This window comes from Tachypleus tridentatus, chromosome 3, assembly GCF_004210375.1.
Source record: "Tachypleus tridentatus isolate NWPU-2018 chromosome 3, ASM421037v1, whole genome shotgun sequence".
Taxonomy (NCBI): domain Eukaryota; kingdom Metazoa; phylum Arthropoda; class Merostomata; order Xiphosura; family Limulidae; genus Tachypleus; species Tachypleus tridentatus.
The window spans coordinates 118155201-118180787 of NC_134827.1; the positions used below are offsets into that span (position 1 = coordinate 118155201).

The 25587-nt window shown below is 31.4% G+C and overlaps 1 protein-coding gene and 1 long non-coding RNA gene across 3 annotated transcripts in view; one reads left to right on the plus strand and one right to left on the minus strand.

Annotated features, from left to right (window-relative positions):
* LOC143247856 (uncharacterized) overlaps positions 1–25587 on the minus strand; it is a 393539-nt gene that overhangs the window by 134214 nt on the left and 233738 nt on the right. The window lies entirely within an intron of this gene.
* LOC143247853 (uncharacterized) lies at positions 17197–24839 on the plus strand. The gene is made up of 2 exons (XR_013026728.1): positions 17197–19967; positions 23949–24839. It is a non-coding gene; the product is annotated as an uncharacterized LOC143247853 (long non-coding RNA).

Below are 25587 nucleotides of genomic sequence, written 5' to 3' on the forward strand. Positions count from 1 at the left end.
ACTGTATGAGTGATATGTTGATAGTGAACACTGTTAACTGATGGTAATTAACTGTATGAGTGATATGTTGATAGTGAACACTGTTAACTGATGGTAATTAACTGTATGAGTGATATGTTGATAGTGAACACTGTTAACTGATGGTAATTAACTGTATGAGTGATATGTTGATAGTGAACACTGTTAACTAATGGTAATTAACTGTATGAGTGATATGTTGATAGTGAACACTGTTAACTAATGGTAATTAACTGTATGAGTGATATGTTGATAGTGAACACTGTTAACTGATGGTAATTAACTGTATGAGTGATATGTTGATAGTGAACACTGTTAACTAATGGTAATTAACTGTATGAGTGATATGTTGATAGTGAACACTGTTAACTGATGGTAATTAACTGTATGAGTGATATGTTGATAGTGAACACTGTTAACTAATGGTAATTAACTGTATGAGTGATATGTTGATAGTGAACACTGTTAACTGATGGTAATTAACTGTATGAGTGATATGTTGATAGTGAACACTGTTAACTGATGGTAATTAACTGTATGAGTGATATGTTGATAGTGAACACTGTTAACTAATGGTAATTAACTGTATGAGTGATATGTTGATAGTGAACACTGTTAACTGATGGTAATTAACTGTATGAGTGATATGTTGATAGTGAACACTGTTAACTGATGGTAATTAACTGTATGAGTGATATGTTGATAGTGAACACTGTTAACTGATGGTAATTAACTGTATGAGTGATATGTTGATAGTGAACACTGTTAACTGATGGTAATTAACTGTATGAGTGATATGTTGATAGTGAACACTGTTAACTGATGGTAATTAACTGTGTGAGTGATATGTTGATAGTGAACACTGTTAACTGATGGTAATTAACTGTATGAGTGATATGTTGATAGTGAACACTGTTAACTGATGGTAATTAACTGTATGAGTGATATGTTGATAGTGAACACTGTTAACTGATGGTAATTAACTGTATGAGTGATATGTTGATAGTGAACACTGTTAACTGATGGTAATTAACTGTATGAGTGATATGTTGATAGTGAACACTGTTAACTGATGGTAATTAACTGTATGAGTGATATGTTGATAGTGAACACTGTTAACTGATGGTAATTAACTGTATGAGTGATATGTTGATAGTGAACACTGTTAACTGATGGTAATTAACTGTATGAGTGATATGTTGATAGTGAACACTGTTAACTAATGGTAATTAACTGTATGAGTGATATGTTGATAGTGAACACTGTTAACTGATGGTAATTAACTGTATGAGTGATATGTTGATAGTGAACACTGTTAACTGATGGTAATTAACTGTATGAGTGATATGTTGATAGTGAACACTGTTAACTAATGGTAATTAACTGTATGAGTGATATGTTGATAGTGAACACTGTTAACTGATGGTAATTAACTGTATGAGTGATATGTTGATAGTGAACACTGTTAACTGATGGTAATTAACTGTATGAGTGATATGTTGATAGTGAACACTGTTAACTGATGGTAATTAACTGTATGAGTGATATGTTGATAGTGAACACTGTTAACTGATGGTAATTAACTGTATGAGTGATATGTTGATAGTGAACACTGTTAACTAATGGTAATTAACTGTATGAGTGATATGTTGATAGTGAACACTGTTAACTGATGGTAATTAACTGTATGAGTGATATGTTGATAGTGAACACTGTTAACTGATGGTAATTAACTGTATGAGTGATATGTTGATAGTGAACACTGTTAACTAATGGTAATTAACTGTATGAGTGATATGTTGATAGTGAACACTGTTAACTGATGGTAATTAACTGTATGAGTGATATGTTGATAGTGAACACTGTTAACTGATGGTAATTAACTGTATGAGTGATATGTTGATAGTGAACACTGTTAACTGATGGTAATTAACTGTATGAGTGATATGTTGATAGTGAACACTGTTAACTGATGGTAATTAACTGTATGAGTGATATGTTGATAGTGAACACTGTTAACTGATGGTAATTAACTGTATGAGTGATATGTTGATAGTGAACACTGTTAACTGATGGTAATTAACTGTATGAGTGATATGTTGATAGTGAACACTGTTAACTGATGGTAATTAACTGTATGAGTGATATGTTGATAGTGAACACTGTTAACTAATGGTAATTAACTGTATGAGTGATATGTTGATAGTGAACACTGTTAACTGATGGTAATTAACTGTATGAGTGATATGTTGATAGTGAACACTGTTAACTAATGGTAATTAACTGTATGAGTGATATGTTGATAGTGAACACTGTTAACTGATGGTAATTAACTGTATGAGTGATATGTTGATAGTGAACACTGTTAACTGATGGTAATTAACTGTATGAGTGATATGTTGATAGTGAACACTGTTAACTAATGGTAATTAACTGTATGAGTGATATGTTGATAGTGAACACTGTTAACTAATGGTAATTAACTGTATGAGTGATATGTTGATAGTGAACACTGTTAACTGATGGTAATTAACTGTATGAGTGATATGTTGATAGTGAACACTGTTAACTAATGGTGATTAACTGTATGAGTGATATGTTGATAGTGAACACTGTTAACTAATGGTAATTAACTGTATGAGTGATATGTTGATAGTGAACACTGTTAACTGATGGTAATTAACTGTATGAGTGATATGTTGATAGTGAACACTGTTAACTGATGGTAATTAACTGTATGAGTGATATGTTGATAGTGAACACTGTTAACTGATGGTAATTAACTGTGTGAGTGATATGTTGATAGTGAACACTGTTAACTGATGGTAATTAACTGTATGAGTGATATGTTGATAGTGAACACTGTTAACTGATGGTAATTAACTGTATGAGTGATATGTTGATAGTGAACACTGTTAACTAATGGTAATTAACTGTATGAGTGATATGTTGATAGTGAACACTGTTAACTGATGGTAATTAACTGTATGAGTGATATGTTGATAGTGAACACTGTTAACTGATGGTAATTAACTGTATGAGTGATATGTTGATAGTGAACACTGTTAACTGATGGTAATTAACTGTATGAGTGATATGTTGATAGTGAACACTGTTAACTGATGGTAATTAACTGTATGAGTGATATGTTGATAGTGAACACTGTTAACTAATGGTAATTAACTGTATGAGTGATATGTTGATAGTGAACACTGTTAACTGATGGTAATTAACTGTATGAGTGATATGTTGATAGTGAACACTGTTAACTGATGGTAATTAACTGTATGAGTGATATGTTGATAGTGAACACTGTTAACTAAGGGTGATTAACTGTATCAGTGATATGTTGATAGTGAACACTGTTAACTAATGGTAATTTACTGTTTGAGTGATATGTTGATAGTTACCACTGTTAACTGATGGTAATTAACTGTATGAGTGATATGTTGATAGTGAACACTGTTAACTGATGGTAATTAACTGTATGAGTGATATGTTGATAGTGAACACTGTTAACTGATGGTAATTAACTGTATGAGTGATATGTTGATAGTGAACACTGTTAACTGATGGTAATTAACTGTATGAGTGATATGTTGATAGTGAACACTGTTAACTAATGGTAATTAACTGTATGAGTGATATGTTGATAGTGAACACTGTTAACTAATGGTAATTAACTGTATGAGTGATATGTTGATAGTGAACACTGTTAACTGATGGTAATTAACTGTATGAGTGATATGTTGATAGTGAACACTGTTAACTAATGGTAATTAACTGTATGAGTGATATGTTGATAGTGAACACTGTTAACTGATGGTAATTAACTGTATGAGTGATATGTTGATAGTGAACACTGTTAACTGATGGTAATTAACTGTATGAGTGATATGTTGATAGTGAACACTGTTAACTAATGGTAATTAACTGTATGAGTGATATGTTGATAGTGAACACTGTTAACTGTTAACTGATGGTAATTAACTGTATGAGTGATATGTTGATAGTGAACACTGTTAACTGATGGTAATTAACTGTATGAGTGATATGTTGATAGTGAACACTGTTAACTAATGGTAATTAACTGTATGAGTGATATGTTGATAGTGAACACTGTTAACTAATGGTAATTAACTGTATGAGTGATATGTTGATAGTGAACACTGTTAACTGATGGTAATTAACTGTATGAGTGATATGTTGATAGTGAACACTGTTAACTGATGGTAATTAACTGTATGAGTGATATGTTGATAGTGAACACTGTTAACTGATGGTAATTAACTGTATGAGTGATATGTTGATAGTGAACACTGTTAACTGATGGTAATTAACTGTATGAGTGATATGTTGATAGTGAACACTGTTAACTGATGGTAATTAACTGTATGAGTGATATGTTGATAGTGAACACTGTTAACTGATGGTAATTAACTGTATGAGTGATATGTTGATAGTGAACACTGTTAACATGGTAATTAACTGTATGAGTGATATGTTGATAGTGAACACTGTTAACTAATGGTAATTAACTGTATGAGTGATATGTTGATAGTGAACACTGTTAACTGATGGTAATTAACTGTATGAGTGATATGTTGATAGTGAACACTGTTAACTAATGGTAATTAACTGTATGAGTGATATGTTGATAGTGAACACTGTTAACTGATGGTAATTAACTGTATGAGTGATATGTTGATAGTGAACACTGTTAACTGATGGTAATTAACTGTATGAGTGATATGTTGATAGTGAACACTGTTAACTGATGGTAATTAACTGTATGAGTGATATGTTGATAGTGAACACTGTTAACTAATGGTAATTAACTGTATGAGTGATATGTTGATAGTGAACACTGTTAACTGATGGTAATTAACTGTATGAGTGATATGTTGATAGTGAACACTGTTAACTGATGGTAATTAACTGTATGAGTGATATGTTGATAGTGAACACTGTTAACTAATGGTAATTAACTGTATGAGTGATATGTTGATAGTGAACACTGTTAACTGATGGTAATTAACTGTATGAGTGATATGTTGATAGTGAACACTGTTAACTGATGGTAATTAACTGTGTGAGTCATATGTTGATAGTTAACACTGTTAACTGATGGTAATTAACTGTATGAGTGATATGTTGATAGTGAACACTGTTAACTAATGGTAATTAACTGTGTGAGTGATATGTTGATAGTGAACACTGTTAACTGATGGTAATTAACTGTATGAGTGATATGTTGATAGTGAACACTGTTAACTGATGGTAATTAACTGTATGAGTGATATGTTGATAGTGAACACTGTTAACTAATGGTAATTAACTGTATGAGTGATATGTTGATAGTGAACAATGTTAACTGATGATAATTAACTGTATGAGTGATATGTTGATAGTGAACACTTAACTGATGGTAATTAACTGTATGAGTGATATGTTGATAGTGAACACTGTTAACTGATGGTAATTAACTGTATGAGTGATATGTTGATAGTGAACACTGTTAACTGATGGTAATTAACTGTATGAGTGATATGTTGATAGTGAACACTGTTAACTAATGGTAATTAACTGTATGAGTGATATGTTGATAGTGAACACTGTTAACTAATGGTAATTAACTGTATGAGTGATATGTTGATAGTGAACACTGTTAACTAATGGTAATTAACTGTATGAGTGATATGTTGATAGTGAACACTGTTAACTGATGGTAATTAACTGTATGAGTGATATGTTGATAGTGAACACTGTTAACTGATGGTAATTAACTGTATGAGTGATATGTTGATAGTGAACACTGTTAACTGATGGTAATTAACTGTATGAGTGATATGTTGATAGTGAACACTGTTAACTGATGGTAATTAACTGTATGAGTGATATGTTGATAGTGAACACTGTTAACTGATGGTAATTAACTGTATGAGTGATATGTTGATAGTGAACACTGTTAACTAATGGTAATTAACTGTATGAGTGATATGTTGATAGTGAACACTGTTAACTGATGGTAATTAACTGTATGAGTGATATGTTGATAGTGAACACTGTTAACTGATGGTAATTAACTGTATGAGTGATATTTTGATAGTGAACACTGTTAACTAATGGTAATTTACTGTGTGAGTGATATGTTGATAGTGAACAATGTTAACTGATGGTAATTAACTGTATGAGTGATATGTTGATAGTGAACACTGTTAACTGATGGTAATTAACTGTATGAGGGATATGTTGATATTGAACATTGTTAACTGATGGTAATTAACTGTGTGAGTGATATGTTGATAGTGAACATTGTTAACTAATGGTGATTAACTGTATGAGTGATATGTTGATAGTGAACACTGTTAACTGATGGTAATTAACTGTATGAGTGATATGTTGATAGTGAACACTGTTAACTGATGGTAATTAACTGTATGAGTGATATGTTGATAGTGAACACTGTTAACTGATGGTAATTAACTGTATGAGTGATATGTTGATAGTGAACACTGTTAACTAATGGTAATTAACTGTATGAGTGATATGTTGATAGTGAACACTGTTAACTGATGGTAATTAACTGTATGAGTGATATGTTGATAGTGAACACTGTTAACTAATGGTAATTAACTGTGTGAGTGATATGTTGATAGTGAACACTGTTATGTAATGGATAAGTGAGTGATATGTTGATAGTGAACACTGTTAACTGATGGTAATTAACTGTATGAGTGATATGTTGATAGTGAACACTGTTAACTGATGGTAATTAACTGTATGAGTGATATGTTGATAGTGAACACTGTTAACTGATGGTAATTAACTGTATGAGTGATATGTTGATAGTGAACACTGTTAACTGATGGTAATTAACTGTATGAGTGATATGTTGATAGTGAACACTGTTAACTGATGGTAATTAACTGTATGAGTGATATGTTGATAGTGAACACTGTTAACTGATGGTAATTAACTGTATGAGTGATATGTTGATAGTGAACACTGTTAACTGATGGTAATTAACTGTATGAGTGATATGTTGATAGTGAACACTGTTAACTAATGGTAATTAACTGTATGAGTGATATGTTGATAGTGAACACTGTTAACTAATGGTAATTAACTGTATGAGTGATATGTTGATAGTTAACACTGTTAACTGATGGTAATTAACTGTATGAGTGATATGTTGATAGTGAACACTGTTAACTGATGGTAATTAACTGTATGAGTGATATGTTGATAGTGAACACTGTTAACTGATGGTAATTAACTGTATGAGTGATATGTTGATAGTGAACACTGTTAACTAATGGTAATTAACTGTATGAGTGATATGTTGATAGTGAACACTGTTAACTGATGGTAATTAACTGTATGAGTGATATGTTGATAGTGAACACTGTTAACTAATGGTAATTAACTGTATGAGTGATATGTTGATAGTGAACACTGTTAACTAATGGTAATTAACTGTATGAGTGATATGTTGATAGTGAACACTGTTAACTGATGGTAATTAACTGTATGAGTGATATGTTGATAGTGAACACTGTTAACTGATGGTAATTAACTGTATGAGTGATATGTTGATAGTGAACACTGTTAACTGATGGTAATTAACTGTATGAGTGATATGTTGATAGTGAACACTGTTAACTGATGGTAATTAACTGTATGAGTGATATGTTGATAGTGAACACTGTTAACTGATGGTAATTAACTGTATGAGTGATATGTTGATAGTGAACACTGTTAACTGATGGTAATTAACTGTATGAGTGATATGTTGATAGTGAACACTGTTAACTAATGGTAATTAACTGTATGAGTGATATGTTGATAGTGAACACTGTTAACTGATGGTAATTAACTGTATGAGTGATATGTTGATAGTGAACACTGTTAACTGATGGTAATTAACTGTGTGAGTGATATGTTGATAGTGAACACTGTTAACTAATGGTAATTAACTGTATGAGTGATATGTTGATAGTGAACACTGTTAACTGATGGTAATTAACTGTATGAGTGATATGTTGATAGTGAACACTGTTAACTAATGGTAATTAACTGTATGAGTGATATGTTGATAGTGAACACTGTTAACTGATGGTAATTAACTGTATGAGTGATATGTTGATAGTGAACACTGTTAACTGATGGTAATTAACTGTATGAGTGATATGTTGATAGTGAACACTGTTAACTGATGGTAATTAACTGTATGAGTGATATGTTGATAGTGAACACTGTTAACTGATGGTAATTAACTGTATGAGTGATATGTTGATAGTGAACACTGTTAACTGATGGTAATTAACTGTATGAGTGATATGTTGATAGTGAACACTGTTAACTAATGGTAATTAACTGTATGAGTGATATGTTGATAGTGAACACTGTTAACTGATGGTAATTAACTGTATGAGTGATATGTTGATAGTGAACACTGTTAACTGATGGTAATTAACTGTATGAGTGATATGTTGATAGTGAACACTGTTAACTGATGGTAATTAACTGTATGAGTGATATGTTGATAGTGAACACTGTTAACTAATGGTAATTAACTGTATGAGTGATATGTTGATAGTGAACACTGTTAACTAATGGTAATTAACTGTGTGAGTGATATGTTGATAGTGAACACTGTTAACTGATGGTAATTAACTGTATGAGTGATATGTTGATAGTGAACACTGTTAACTGATGGTAATTAACTGTATGAGTGATATGTTGATAGTGAACACTGTTAACTGATGGTAATTAACTGTGTGAGTGATATGTTGATAGTGAACACTGTTAACTAATGGTAATTAACTGTATGAGTGATATGTTGATAGTGAACATTGTTAACTGATGGTAATTAACTGTATGAGTGATATGTTGATAGTGAACACTGTTAACTGATGGTAATTAACTGTATGAGTGATATGTTGATAGTGAACACTGTTAACTGATGGTAATTAACTGTATGAGTGATATGTTGATAGTGAACACTGTTAACTGATGGTAATTAACTGTATGAGTGATATGTTGATAGTGAACACTGTTAACTAATGGTAATTAACTGTATGAGTGATATGTTGATAGTGAACACTGTTAACTGATGGTAATTAACTGTATGAGTGATATGTTGATAGTGAACACTGTTAACTAATGGTAATTAACTGTATGAGTGATATGTTGATAGTGAACACTGTTAAATAATGATAATTAACTGTGTGAGTGATATGTTGATAGTGAACACTGTTAACTAATGGTAATTAACTGTATGAGTGATATGTTGATAGTGAACACTGTTAACTAATGGTAATTAACTGTGTGAGTGATATGTTGATAGTGAACACTGTTAACTGATGGTAATTAACTGTATGAGTGATATGTTGATAGTGAACACTGTTAACTAATGGTAATTAACTGTATGAGTGATATGTTGATAGTGAACACTGTTAACTAATGGTAATTAACTGTATGAGTGATAATTAACTGTTAACTAATGGTAATTAACTGTGAGTGATATGTTGATAGTGAACACTGTTAACTGATGGTAATTAACTGTATGAGTGATATGTTGATAGTGAACACTGTTAACTAATGGTAATTAACTGTATGAGTGATATGTTGATAGTGAACACTGTTAACTAATGGTAATTAACTGTATGAGTGATATGTTGATAGTGAACACTGTTAACTAATGGTAATTAACTGTATGAGTGATATGTTGATAGTGAACACTGTTAACTGATGGTAATTAACTGTATGAGTGATATGTTGATAGTGAACACTGTTAACTAATGGTAATTAACTGTATGAGTGATATGTTGATAGTGAACACTGTTAACTAATGGTAATTAACTGTGTGAGTGATATGTTGATAGTGAACACTGTTAACTGATGGTAATTAACTGTATGAGTGATATGTTGATAGTGAACACTGTTAACTGATGGTAATTAACTGTCTGTGTGATATGTTGATAGTGAACACTGTTAACTAATGGTTAATAACTGTATGAGTGATATGTTGATAGTGAACACTGTTAACTAATGGTAATTACCTGTATGAGTGATATGTTGATACTGAACATTGTTAAGTTATGATAATTAACTGTGTGAGTGATATGTTGATAGTGAACACTGTTAACTAATGGTAATTAACTGTGTGAGTGATATGTTGATAGTGAACACTGTTAACTGATGGTAATTAACTGTATGAGTGATATGTTGATAGTGAACACTGTTAACTGATGGTAATTAACTGTATGAGTGATATGTTGATAGTGAACACTGTTAACTGATGGTAATTAACTGTATGAGTGATATGTTGATAGTGAACACTGTTAACTGATGATAATTAACTGTATGAGTGATATGTTGATAGTGAACACTGTTAACTGATGGTATTAACTGTATGAGTGATATGTTGATAGTGAACACTGTTAACTGATGGTAATTAACTGTATGAGTGATATGTTGATAGTGAACACTGTTAACTGATGATAATTAAATGTATGAGTGATATGTTGATAGTGAACACTGTTAACTGATGGTAATTAACTGTATGAGTGATATGTTGATAGTGAACACTGTTAACTAATGGTAATTAACTGTATGAGTGATATGTTGATAGTGAACACTGTTAACTGATGATAATTAACTGTATGAGTGATATGTTGATAGTGAACACTGTTAACTAATGGTAATTAACTGTATGAGTGATATGTTGATAGTGAACACTGTTAACTGATGGTAATTAACTGTGTGAGTGATATGTTGATAGTGAACACTGTTAACTAATGGTAATTAACTGTGTGAGTGATATGTTGATAGTGAACACTGTTAACTAATGGTAATTAACTGTGAACATGAGTGATATGTTGATAGTGAACACTGTTAACTGATGGTAATTAACTGTATGAGTGATATGTTGATAGTGAACACTGTTAACTGATGGTAATTAACTGTATGAGTGATATGTTGATAGTGAACACTGTTAACTGATGTGATAATTAAATGTTAACTGATGGTAATTGATACTGAACACTGTTAACTAATGGTAATTAACTGTGTGAGTGATATGTTGATAGTGAACACTGTTAACTGATGGTAATTAACTGTATGAGTGATATGTTGATAGTGAACACTGTTAACTGATGGTAATTAACTGTATGAGTGATATGTTGATAGTGAACACTGTTAACTAATGGTAATTAACTGTATGAGTGATATGTTGATAGTGAACACTGTTAACTAATGGTAATTAACTGTATGAGTGATATGTTGATAGTGAACACTGTTAACTAATGGTAATTAACTGTATGAGTGATATGTTGATAGTGAACACTGTTAACTGATGGTAATTAACTGTATGAGTGATATGTTGATAGTGAACACTGTTAACTAATGGTAATTAACTGTATGAGTGATATGTTGATAGTGAACACTGTTAACTAATGGTAATTAACTGTATGAGTGATATGTTGATAGTGAACACTGTTAACTGATGGTAATTAACTGTATGAGTGATATGTTGATAGTGAACACTGTTAACTAATGGTAATTAACTGTATGAGTGATATGTTGATAGTGAACACTGTTAACTAATGGTAATTAACTGTATGAGTGATATGTTGATAGTGAACACTGTTAACTGATGGTAATTAACTGTATGAGTGATATGTTGATAGTGAACACTGTTAACTGATGGTAATTAACTGTATGAGTGATATGTTGATAGTGAACACTGTTAACTAATGGTAATTAACTGTATGAGTGATATGTTGATAGTGAACACTGTTAACTAATGGTAATTAACTGTATGAGTGATATGTTGATACTGAACATTGTTAACTGATGGTAATTAACTGTATGAGTGATATGTTGATAGTGAACACTGTTAACTGATGGTAATTAACTGTATGAGTGATATGTTGATAGTGAACACTGTTAACTAATGGTAATTAACTGTATGAGTGATATGTTGATAGTGAACACTGTTAACTAATGGTAATTAACTGTATGAGTGATATGTTGATAGTGAACACTGTTAACTGATGGTAATTAACTGTATGAGTGATATGTTGATAGTGAACACTGTTAACTAATGGTAATTAACTGTATGAGTGATATGTTGATAGTGAACACTGTTAACTGATGATAATTAACTGTATGAGTGATATGTTGATAGTGAACACTGTTAACTGATGGTAATTAACTGTATGAGTGATATGTTGATAGTGAACACTGTTAACTGATGGTAATTAACTGTATGAGTGATATGTTGATAGTGAACACTGTTAACTGATGGTAATTAACTGTATGAGTGATATGTTGATAGTGAACACTGTTAACTGATGGTAATTAACTGTATGAGTGATATGTTGATAGTGAACACTGTTAACTGATGGTAATTAACTGTATGAGTGATATGTTGATAGTGAACACTGTTAACTGATGGTAATTAACTGTATGAGTGATATGTTGATAGTGAACACTGTTAACTGATGGTAATTAACTGTGTGAGTGATATGTTGATAGTGAACACTGTTAACTAATGGTAATTAACTGTATGAGTGATATGTTGATAGTGAACACTGTTAACTGATGATAATTAACTGTATGAGTGATATGTTGATAGTGAACACTGTTAACTGATGGTAATTAACTGTATGAGTGATATGTTGATAGTGAACACTGTTAACTGATGATAATTAACTGTGTGAGTGATATGTTGATAGTGAACACTGTTAACTAATGGTAATTAACTGTGTGAGTGATATGTTGATAGTGAACACTGTTAACTAATGGTAATTAACTGTGTGAGTGATATGTTGATAGTGAACACTGTTAAATAATGATAATTAACTGTGTGAGTGATATGTTGATAGTGAACACTGTTAACTGATGATAATTAACTGTGTGAGTGATATGTTGATAGTGAACACTGTTAACTGATGGTAATTAACTGTATGAGTGATATGTTGATAGTGAACACTGTTAACTGATGGTAATTAACTGTATGAGTGATATGTTGATAGTGAACACTGTTAACTAATGGTAATTAACTGTATGAGTGATATGTTGATAGTGAACACTGTTAACTGATGGTAATTAACTGTATGAGTGATATGTTGATAGTGAACACTGTTAACTAATGGTAATTAACTGTATGAGTGATATGTTGATAGTGAACACTGTTAACTGATGGTAATTAACTGTATGAGTGATATGTTGATAGTGAACACTGTTAACTGATGGTAATTAACTGTATGAGTGATATGTTGATAGTGAACACTGTTAACTAATGGTAATTAACTGTATGAGTGATATGTTGATAGTGAACACTGTTAACTGATGGTAATTAACTGTATGAGTGATATGTTGATAGTGAACACTGTTAACTGATGATAATTAACTGTATGAGTGATATGTTGATAGTGAACACTGTTAACTAATGGTAATTAACTGTGTGAGTGATATGTTGATAGTGAACACTGTTAACTAATGGTAATTAACTGTATGAGTGATATGTTGATAGTGAACACTGTTAACTGATGGTAATTAACTGTATGAGTGATATGTTGATAGTGAACACTGTTAACTGATGGTAATTAACTGTATGAGTGATATGTTGATAGTGAACACTGTTAACTAATGGTAATTAACTGTATGAGTGATATGTTGATAGTGAACACTGTTAACTAATGGTAATTAACTGTGTGAGTGATATGTTGATAGTGAACACTGTTAACTGATGGTAATTAACTGTATGAGTGATATGTTGATAGTGAACACTGTTAACTAATGGTAATTAACTGTGTGAGTGATATGTTGATAGTGAACACTGTTAACTAATGGTAATTAACTGTATGAGTGATATGTTGATAGTGAACACTGTTAACTGATGGTAATTAACTGTATGAGTGATATGTTGATAGTGAACACTGTTAACTGATGATAATTAACTGTATGAGTGATATGTTGATAGTGAACACTGTTAACTAATGGTAATTAACTGTATGAGTGATATGTTGATAGTGAACACTGTTAACTAATGGTAATTAACTGTATGAGTGATATGTTGATAGTGAACAATGTTAACTGATGATAATTAACTGTATGAGTGATATGTTGATAGTGAACACTGTTAACTGATGGTAATTAACTGTATGAGTGATATGTTGATAGTGAACACTGTTAACTAATGGTAATTAACTGTATGAGTGATATGTTGATAGTGAACACTGTTAACTGATGGTAATTAACTGTATGAGTGATATGTTGATAGTGAACACTGTTAACTAATGGTAATTAACTGTATGAGTGATATGTTGATAGTGAACACTGTTAACTAATGGTAATTAACTGGTGAGTGATATGTTGATAGTGAACACTGTTAACTGATGGTAATTAACTGTATGAGTGATATGTTGATAGTGAACACTGTTAACTGATGGTAATTAACTGTATGGGTGATATGTTGATAGTGAACACTGTTAACTAATGGTAATTAACTGTATGAGTGATATGTTGATAGTGAACACTGTTAACTAATGGTAATTAACTGTATGAGTGATATGTTGATAGTGAACACTGTTAACTGATGGTAATTAACTGTATGAGTGATATGTTGATAGTGAACACTGTTAACTGATGGTAATTAACTGTATGAGTGATATGTTGATAGTGAACACTGTTAACTAATGGTAATTAACTGTATGAGTGATATGTTGATAGTGAACACTGTTAACTAATGGTAATTAACTGTGTGAGTGATATGTTGATAGTGAACATTGTTAACTGATGGTAATTAACTGTATGAGTGATATGTTGATAGTGAACACTGTTAACTGATGGTAATTAACTGTATGAGTGATATGTTGATAGTGAACACTGTTAACTAATGGTAATTAACTGTATGAGTGATATGTTGATAGTGAACACTGTTAACTAATGGTAATTAACTGTATGAGTGATATGTTGATAGTGAACACTGTTAACTGATGGTAATTAACTGTATGAGTGATATGTTGATAGTGAACACTGTTAACTGATGGTAATTAACTGTATGAGTGATATGTTGATAGTGAACACTGTTAACTGATGGTAATTAACTGTATGAGTGATATGTTGATAGTGAACACTGTTAACTAATGGTAATTAACTGTGAGTGATATGTTGATACTGAACATTGTTAAGTTATGATAATTAACTGTGTGAGTGATATGTTGATAGTGAACACTGTTAAATAATGATAATTAACATTGTGAGTGGTATGTTGATAGTGAACACTGTTAACTGATGGTATTTAACTGTATGAGTGATATGTTGATAGTGAACACTGTTAACTAATGGTAATTAACTGTATGAGTGATATGTTGATAGTGAACACTGTTAACTAATGGTAATTAACTGTATGAGTGATATGTTGATAGTGAACACTGTTAACTGATGATAATTAACTGTATGAGTGATATGTTGATAATTAACACTGTTAACTGATGATAATTAAATGTATGAGTGATATGTTGATAGTGAACATTGTTAACTAATGGTAATTAACTATAGAGTGATATGTTGATAGTGTATATTGTTAACTAATGGTGATTTATTGTACGAGTGATATATTGATAGTGAACAATGTTAACTGATGATAATTAACTATATGAGTGATATGTTGATAGGAACACTGTTAACTTGTGGTTATTAACTGTATGAGTGATATGTTGAGTGAACACTGTTAACTGATGATAATTAACTGTGTGAGTGATATGTTGATAGTGAACACTGTTAACTAATGGTAATTAACTGTGATTGATATGTTGATACTGAACATTGTTAAGTTATGATAATTAACTGTGTGAGTGATATGTTGATAGTGAACACTGTTAAATAATGATAATTAACTGTGTGAGTGGTATGTTGATAGTGAACACTGTTAACTGATGGTATTTAACTGTATGAGTGATATGTTGATAGTGAACACGGTTAACTGATGGTATTAACTGTATGAGTGATATGTTGATATGTTGATAGTGAACACTGTTAACTGATGGTAATTAACTGTATGAGTGATATGTTGATAGTGAACACTGTTAACTGATGGTAATTAACTGTATGAGTGATATGTTGATAGTGAACACTGTTAACTGATGGTAATTAACTGTATGAGTGATATGTTGATAGTGAACACTGTTAACTAATGGTAATTAACTGTGTGAGTGATATGTTGATAGTGAACACTGTTAACTAATGGTAATTAACTGTGTGAGTGATATGTTGATAGTGAACACTGTTAACTAATGGTAATTAACTGTGAGTGATATGTTGATAGTGAACACTGTTAACTAATGGTAATTAACTGTATGAGTGATATGTTGATAGTGAACACTGTTAACTGATGATAATTAACTGTATGAGTGATATGTTGATAGTGAACACTGTTAACTAATGGTAATTAACTGTATGAGTGATATGTTGATAGTGAACACTGTTAACTAATGATAATTAACTGTATGAGTGATATGTTGATAGTGAACACTGTTAACTGATGGTAATTAACTGTATGAGTGATATGTTGATAGTGAACACTGTTAACTAATGGTAATTAACTGTATGAGTGATATGTTGATAGTGAACACTGTTAACTGATGGTAATTAACTGTATGAGTGATATGTTGATAGTGAACACTGTTAACTAATGGTAATTAACTGTATGAGTGATATGTTGATAGTGAACACTGTTAACTGATGATAATTAACTGTATGAGTGATATGTTGATAGTGAACACTGTTAACTAATGGTAATTAACTGTATGAGTGATATGTTGATAGTGAACACTGTTAACTGATGGTAATTAACTGTATGAGTGATAGTGTTAACTATGTAATTAACTGTATGAGTGATATGTTGTGAACACTGTTAACTAATGCTAATTAACTGTATGAGTGATATGTTGATAGTGAACACTGTTAACTGATGGTAATTAACTGTATGAGTGATATGTTGATAGTGAACACTGTTAACTAATGGTAATTAACTGTATGAGTGATATGTTGATAGTGAACACTGTTAACTAATGGTAATTAACTGTATGAGTGATATGTTGATAGTGAACACTGTTAACTGATGGTAATTAACTGTATGAGTGATATGTTGATAGTGAACATTGTTAACTAATGGTAATTAACTGTGTGAGTGATATGTTGATAGTGAACACTGTTAAATAATGATAATTAACTGTGTGAGTGATATGTTGATAGTGAACACTGTTAACTAATGGTAATTAAATGTATGAGTGATATGTTGATAGTTATCATTGTTAACTATTGATAATTAAATGTATGAGTGATATGTTGATAGTGAACATTGTTAACTGATGCTAATTAACTGTGTGAGTGATATGTTGATAGGATCACTGTTAACTTGTGGTTATTAACTGTATGAGTGATATGTTGAGTGAACACTGTTAACTGATGATAATTAAATGTGTGAGTGATATGTTGATAGTGAACATTGTTAACTAATGGTAATTAACTATATGAGTGATATGTTGATAGTGTACATTGTTAACTAATGGTGATTAACTGTATGAGTGATATGTTGATAGTGAACAATGTTAACTGATGATAATTAACTGCATGAGTGATATGTTGATAGGAACACTGTTAACTTGTGGTTATTAACTGTATGAGTGATATGTTGAGTGAACACTGTTAACTGATGGTAATTAACTGTGAGTGATATGTTGATAGTTAACACTGTTAACTAATGGTAATTAAATGTATGAGTGATATGTTGATAGTTATCATTGTTAACTATTGATAATTAACTGAGTGAGTGATATGTTGATAGTGAACACTCTTAACTGATAATAATTAACTGTATGAGTGATATGTTGATAGTAAACATTGTTAACTGATGATAATTAACTGTGTGAGTGATATGTTGATTGTGAACACTTTTAACTAATGGTAATTACCTGTATGAGTGATATGTTGATAGTGAACATTGTTAACTTATGATAATTAACTGTGTGAGTGACATGTTGATAGTGAACACTGTTAACTGATGATAATTAAATGTGTGAGTGATATGTTGATAGTGAACATTGTTAACTAATGGTAATTAACTGTATGAGTGATATGTTGTTAGTGAACACTGTTAACTCATGGTAATTAACTGTATGAGTGATATGTTGGTAGTGAACACTGTTAACTAATGGCAATTAACTGTATGAGTGATATGTTGAGTGAACACTGTTTACTGATGATAATTAAATGTATGAGTGATATGTTGGTAGTGAACACTGTTAACTAATGGCAATTGACTGTATGAGTGATATGTTGAGTGAACACTTTTAACTGATGGTACTAACTGTATGAGTGATATGTTGATAGTGAACATTGTTAACTTATGATAATTAACTGTGTGAGTGACATGTTGATAGTGAACATTTTTAACTAATGGTAATTAACTGTATGAGTGATATGTTGATAGGGAACACTGTTAACTAATGGTAATTAACTGTATGAGTGATATGTTGATAGTGAACACTTTTAACTGATGGTACTAACTGTATGAGTGATATGTTGATTGTGAACATTGTTAACTTATGATAATTAACTGTGTGAGTGACATGTTGATAGTGAACATTTTTAACTAATGGTAATTAACTGTATGAGTGATATGTTGATAGGGAACACTGTTAACTAATGGTAATTAACTGTATGAGTGATATGTTGATAGTGAACACTGTTAACTAATGGTAATTAACTGTATGAGTGATATGTTGATAATTAACACTGTTAACTGATGATAATTAAATGTATGAGTGATATGTTGATAGTGAACATTGTTAACTGATGGTAATTAACTGTATGAGTGATATGTTGATAGTGAACACTGTTAACTAATGGTAATTAACTGTATGTGTGATATGTTGATAGTTAACATTGTTAACTAATGATAATTAAATGTATTTAGGGATATTTTTAATTTTAACTCAGTTTTTGTTCTTTCTACTTGATTGTTTTAATACATTTTTATATCATTACATATGTCAGTGACGCAGGTTGAGATCACTAGAAACCACGTTTTTTATCTGTGGTGTGCAGAACACCACTGTCTTATTGTTTAGCTTTGTGTTTAATGTTAAAGAAACAAATAATTTACTACAGCTAGCTAGAATTATATAAACATTTTGATCGCTGTTTGTGTTTATGTTTGTTCTTGTTGACAGCGTTAACTCAATATTTTCTGGTTTTCGCTTTCTTCCAGTGAAACATGCTTGCCCTTTGAACCGTGGGGTCGTTATAAAGTCACTGTCAATCTAAGTATTGGTTAGTAAAGAAGTTCGCGGGGGATACTGATGATTTGTAGTCTTCCTTCTCGTATTTTAACTGCGAAATAGGTTAGTGTAAGTAACTTTTGTATAGCTTTGTGCAAACTAGCATAAACTAGCATAGTTTATGGAATTGTTTGTATAGTATACTTGTTTTTTTCATGTTATTTATCCATATTTTTGTACGCCAGCAGTACCGAGTGTGGGGCATACGTAAACCGCCTTCTCAATTTTATTACTTATTAAAATCTCTAACAACCTATCCTCAAACCTAACTGTACGCCCGAAATAACACACTGCCCGTTTCATATATGCTTGTTTTTGGAGCCGTCCCTAATTTAGCAGTGCCAGACTAGAGGGATGACAGCTCGGCATCACCACGATTCGTCGGTAAAAGAGTAACGCAAGAGTTGGCGGTATGTTTTGTGTGACCGGTATTCGAACCCGCAATCCTCGGATTACGAGTCGAACTCCCTAACAAGCTTGGCCATGCCGGGCCAATTCATATATGTAGATATACTGGTATCCTTTTAGATTCGAGATAGGGATCTTGGAGGTTCGAGATGGAAGAGTTTCGTGCACGATCTGGAGTACATGGTTAGTGATTGTTTTCTCTGTTCATTTCCCTGTTACTAATATACCGAGATGAAATAGTGAAATTTTGATTTTCTCCACAAACACGTATATAGTGATTTAAGGAACTTTATGAGTGTTATAAGCTTAGCTTTATTTCTTGTCAGTTAATAATTTGTCGTTTTTAATATTAAACGTGGTTTTTTACTATCTTTCATCACGATCCCTACCGTATTGAATTACTGGAAAAATTTAATGGTTAGTTTATAGATTTTGAATGTCGTTAACCAATACTGATGTGATAGTTTTAATAGTTAGATTTAGAAATAAAAATATAGTTAACTAATTGAATATTTTTAACTTGATTATATTTAAATCAATATTACATAATTTAATATATTTTGGATAATGGTTTTAGATAAAAGTACATTTCAGTGAACAAAAATTGTTCTCTACAAGTAATAATACCAGTAAATTGTTAAAATAATTAGGTGTTAGTCTCTGATACGTGAATAGTTTATATGTATAATAACATGGCTTAAGTGCTTGGGTGATCAGCTTGTAGTCGTTAACTAGTTATGGAACTATTATTTAATTGTTTGTTTATGAATTTCGCGCAGATCTACACGAGGCCTGTCTGTGCTAGCCGTCCCCAATTTATCAGTGTAAGGTTAGAGGGAAGGCAAGTAGTCTTCACCACCCACCGCCAACTCTTGGGCTACTCTTTTACAAACGAATAGTGGGATTAACTGTCACATTATATCGCCCACACGGCTGAAAGAGCGAGCATGTTTGGTGCGACGTGGATTCGTACCCGTGACCATCAAATTACGAGTCGAGCGCCTTAACACGCTTGGCCATGCCGGGCCAACTCTTATTTAAAGAAACATGACATTAGAGGTCTTTAAGCATTGGTCAACAGATGGCAGCATATCCGAAGAGTTATTATTTTAAGATACCGTGATGTAATATTTAAATTCAGATGAGGATGAAGTTTGAATTTGATGAATACGAAAGCTATTAACAGATGTAGAAAAGAAACTACTGTTAAAGAAGAAATAGCAACTTATGTATGTGTGGAAAAAACAACAACTTTAGTTTCTTGAAAATTTGGGCTTACAACTGACTTTAATTCAGTAATTTGGGCTTACAACTGACTTTAACTCAGTAATTTGAGCTAACAACTGACTTTAACTCAGTAATTTGAGCTTACAACTGACTTTAACTCAGTAATTTGATCTTACAACTGACTTTTACTTAGTAATTTGGGCTTACAACTGACTTTAACTCAGTAATTTGAGCTTACAACTGACTTTTACTTAGTAATTTGGGCTTACAACTGACTTTAACTCAGTAATTTGAGCTTACAACTGACTTTTACTTAGTAATTTGGGCTTACAACTGACTTTAACTCAGTAATTTGGGCTTACAACTGACTTTAACTTAGTAATTCAATATGTCCCTAATTTATTACAAGTGACTGGCTAGAGCGAAGGAAACTAATCGTCACGGCCACTGCTAATTAGTAGACTACGTTTTACCGTGGAATAATAATACGTACCTTTACCGTTTCCTGTGTATTTCCGTGTCAATTTACGTATTCTGTACAAGATTTAGCCTACTTGTTAGAATTTTGTCATTTTGATAATTTGCTATCTTTTATGTGTTTTCTGTCTAATTTCTTCTCTATTCGAAAACCTTTTATATAAGTTGATTGGAACTACGATAGCTGTTATGATGGTTTTATTACCAACCCAAGAAGAAATTTGTAATTATAGTTGTCATAACATATTAAGAAAATTATTATTACGTTTCTTAACAATTGATCCTTGGTGTAATGGAAGAACAGTAGGATTGGACGTATCTATATATCCTCTGTTCATGAAGAGACAGATCTATACAGAATTCACAAAACAAAGAGTATTATGTCAGATGTAACTAATTATCGGTGGTTTTCAAATTATTACATTTGACTCATCTTTGGTATCAAGTAAAAGCGAAAATGTTAAGGTAAATACTCAGGGATACTAACATAATGATTAGAATATAAATAATTACTAACATAATGATTATAATATAAATAATTACTAACATAATGATTAGAATATAAATAATTACTAACATAATGATTAGAATATAAATAATTACTAACATAATGATTATAATATAAATAATTACTGACATAATGATTAGAATATCAATGTTGAAATAAATTACTTCACTTGTTATTACCTAAAGAAGTTCAATAGTGTTGAAATGTTAAACTAAATATTTAGAACTTATTCAAGAAGGAAAACGTGAATTAAATATTAATATTTAATTTTTTAATAATCAGTACATCCTTGCTAAGGCTAAATTTCATACGTAAAACGTGAAGTAAATATTGATATTGAATTTTTTAATATTCAGTACATCCTTGCTAAGCCTAAATTTCATACGTAAAACGTGAAGTAAATGTTGATATTGAATTTTTTAATAATCAGTACATCCTTGCTAAGCCTAAATTTCATACGTAAAACGTGAAGTAAATATTGATATTGAATTTTTTAATAATCAGTACATCCTTGCTAAGCCTAAATTTCATACGTAAAACGTGAAGTAAATATTGATATTGAATTTTTTAATATTCATTACATCCTTGCTAAGCCTAAATTTCATACGTAAAACGTGAAGTAAATGTTGATATTGAATTTTTTAATAATCAGTACATCCTTGCTAAGCCTAAATTTCATACGTAAAACGTGAAGTAAATATTGATATTGAATTTTTTAATAATCAGTACATCCTTGCTAAGCCTAAATTTCATACGTAAAACGTGAAGTAAATATTGATATTGAATTTTTTAATAACCAGTACATCCTTGCTAAGCCTAAATTTCATACGTAAAACGTGAAGTAAATATTGATATTGAATTTTTTAATAACCAGTACATCCTTGCTAAGCCTAAGTTTCATACGTTAAACGTGAAGTAAATATTGATATTGAATTTTTTAATAATCAGTACATCCTTGCTAAGTCTAAATTTCATACGTAAAACGTGAAGTAAATATTGATATTGAATTTTTTAATAATCAGTACATCCTTGCTAAGCCTAAATTTCATACGTAAAACGTGAAGTAAATATTGATATTGAATTTTTTAATAACCAGTACATCCTTGCTAAGCCTAAATTTCATACGTAAAACGTGAAGTAAATATTGATATTGAATTTTTTAATAACCAGTACATCCTTGCTAAGCCTAAATTTCATACGTAAAACGTGAAGTAAATATTGATATTGAATTTTTTAATAATCAGTACATCCTTGCTAAGCCTAAATTTCATACGTAAAACGTGAAGTAAATGTTGATATTGAATTTTTAATAATCAGTACATCCTTGCTAAGTCTAAATTTCATACGTAAAACGTGAAGTAAATGTTGATATTGATTTTTTTAATAATCAGTACATCCTTGCTAAGTCTAAATTTCATATGTTAAACGTGAAGTAAATATTGATATTGATTTTTAATAATCAGTACATCCTTGCTAAGCCTAAATTTCATACGTAAAACGTGAAGTAAATATTGATATTGAATTTTTTAATAATCAGTACATCCTTGCTAAGCCTAAATTTCATACGTAAAACGTGAAGTAAATATTGATATTAAATTTTTTAATAATCAGTACATCCTTGCTAAGCCTAAATTTCATACGTAAAACGTGAAGTAAATATTGATATTGAATTTTTTAATAATCAGTACATCCTTGCTAAGCCTAAATTTCATACGTAAAACGTGAAGTAAATATTGATATTGAATTTTTTAATAATCAGTACATCCTTGCTAAGCCTAAATTTCATACGTAAAACGTGAAGTAAATATTGATATTGAATTTTTTAATAATCAGTACATCCTTGCTAAGTCTAAATTTCATACCTAAAACGTGAAGTTAATATTGATATTGAATTTTTTAATAATCAGTACATCCTTGCTAAGCCTAAATTTCATACCGTTTTCTTTTACTAGATGGTGTTCTGTTTCCATCACCAGGAGAAACAATTTGGAAGATTGACAAAAGTATGTGTGTGTTTTCCTGTAGCAAAGACACATCGGGCTATTTGCTGTGTCCACAGAGGAGAATCAAATCCCTGATATTTACGTTGTAAATCCGAATTTTCACCTCTGTTCCATTGGAGGATCAGTAAATACGCTCTGGGAGAACTGATTATGTGACAGAGTTCAACAAAGCATTGACAACAGCAAATTTTGAAACTTTTTTGTAAGAGAGCCTACATTACAATGCTTATATAAGAGAATGTACTTATATTACAATGGTTTTAAGAGTCTTACAACAGAGCATATTTTAAATTGGTTTTGTGGGAAGTTGATTTTTTCTACACCTTATAATGATCTTATGACACCAGTGCGACTTGGTTTAACAATCAAGTATGAACAACATAAAAATGTGTCTTGTTCAGCCAAGAACGGAAAATCGTTGGCGATAGATTTGGAAGTGTGGATCTGAATTTGAAAATGTTTAGGGGCACGATCATCAGATTATCTCCCTGTCGTGACGTTTCTGTGTCCCGTTTTTTGTGTGGGACCCGGGTGGTCCCACAGAGACACGTGCAAGCTCGTGCCGTCATGTATCAATGCACGTGTAGTGACCGTCCTTCATTGCTTATCTGCGTGCGACTTACTCGGAATCTAGCTTTGGATAATGTGAAAACTCTGTATGGCTGGACGAATCTCACATTCATTGCCTGTTGTATCTGATTTAGTGGTCTAATGAAATTGGTCAGGGCTATAACGTTAAAGGACACTTCTTGTTCCTGGTCAGTTGTAACCTGTGACCTGGTTTTGTAGAATTGTTTATCATGGTGTTTTTTTGTTGTTGTTGTTTTTTTTTTCCAATTTTACACAGAATAAAGATTATGTGGAACAGAGTGAAGATAAACTGTTCATCTGATTATTTTCAAGGTTGTGGAACAGAGTGAAGATAAAATGTCCATCTGATTATTTACAAGGTGCCAAGCGTGTTAAGGCGTGCGACTTGTAATCTGAGGGTCGCGTGTTCGCATCCCCGTCGTGCCAAACATGCTCGCCCTTTCAGCCGTGAAGGCGTTATAATGTTTCGGGCAATCTCAGTATTCATTGGTAAAAAAGTAGCCCAAGAGTTGGCCATGGGTGGTGATGACTAGCTGCCTTCCCTCTAGTCTTACACTGCTATATTAGGGACGGTTAGCACAGAGAGCTCTCGTGTAGCTTTGTGCGAAATTCAAAACAAAAAAACCAATTTACAAGGTTGTGAACAGAGTGAAGATAAACCGCTCATCTGATTATTTACAAGGTTGTGGAACAGAGAGAATATAAAATGTCCATCTGATTATTTACCAGGTTCTGGAACAGAGTGAAGATAAAATGTCCATCTGATTATTTTCAATGTTGTGGAACAGAGTGAAGATAAAATGTCTATCTGATTATGTTCATGGTTGTGGAACAGAGAGAAGATAAAATGTCCATCTGATTATTTTCATGGTTGTGGAACAGAGAAAAGATAAAATGTACATCTGATTATTTTCATTGTTGTGGAACAGAGAGAAGATAAAATGTCTATCTAATTATTTTCATGGTTGTGGAACAGAGAGAAGATAAAATGTCCATC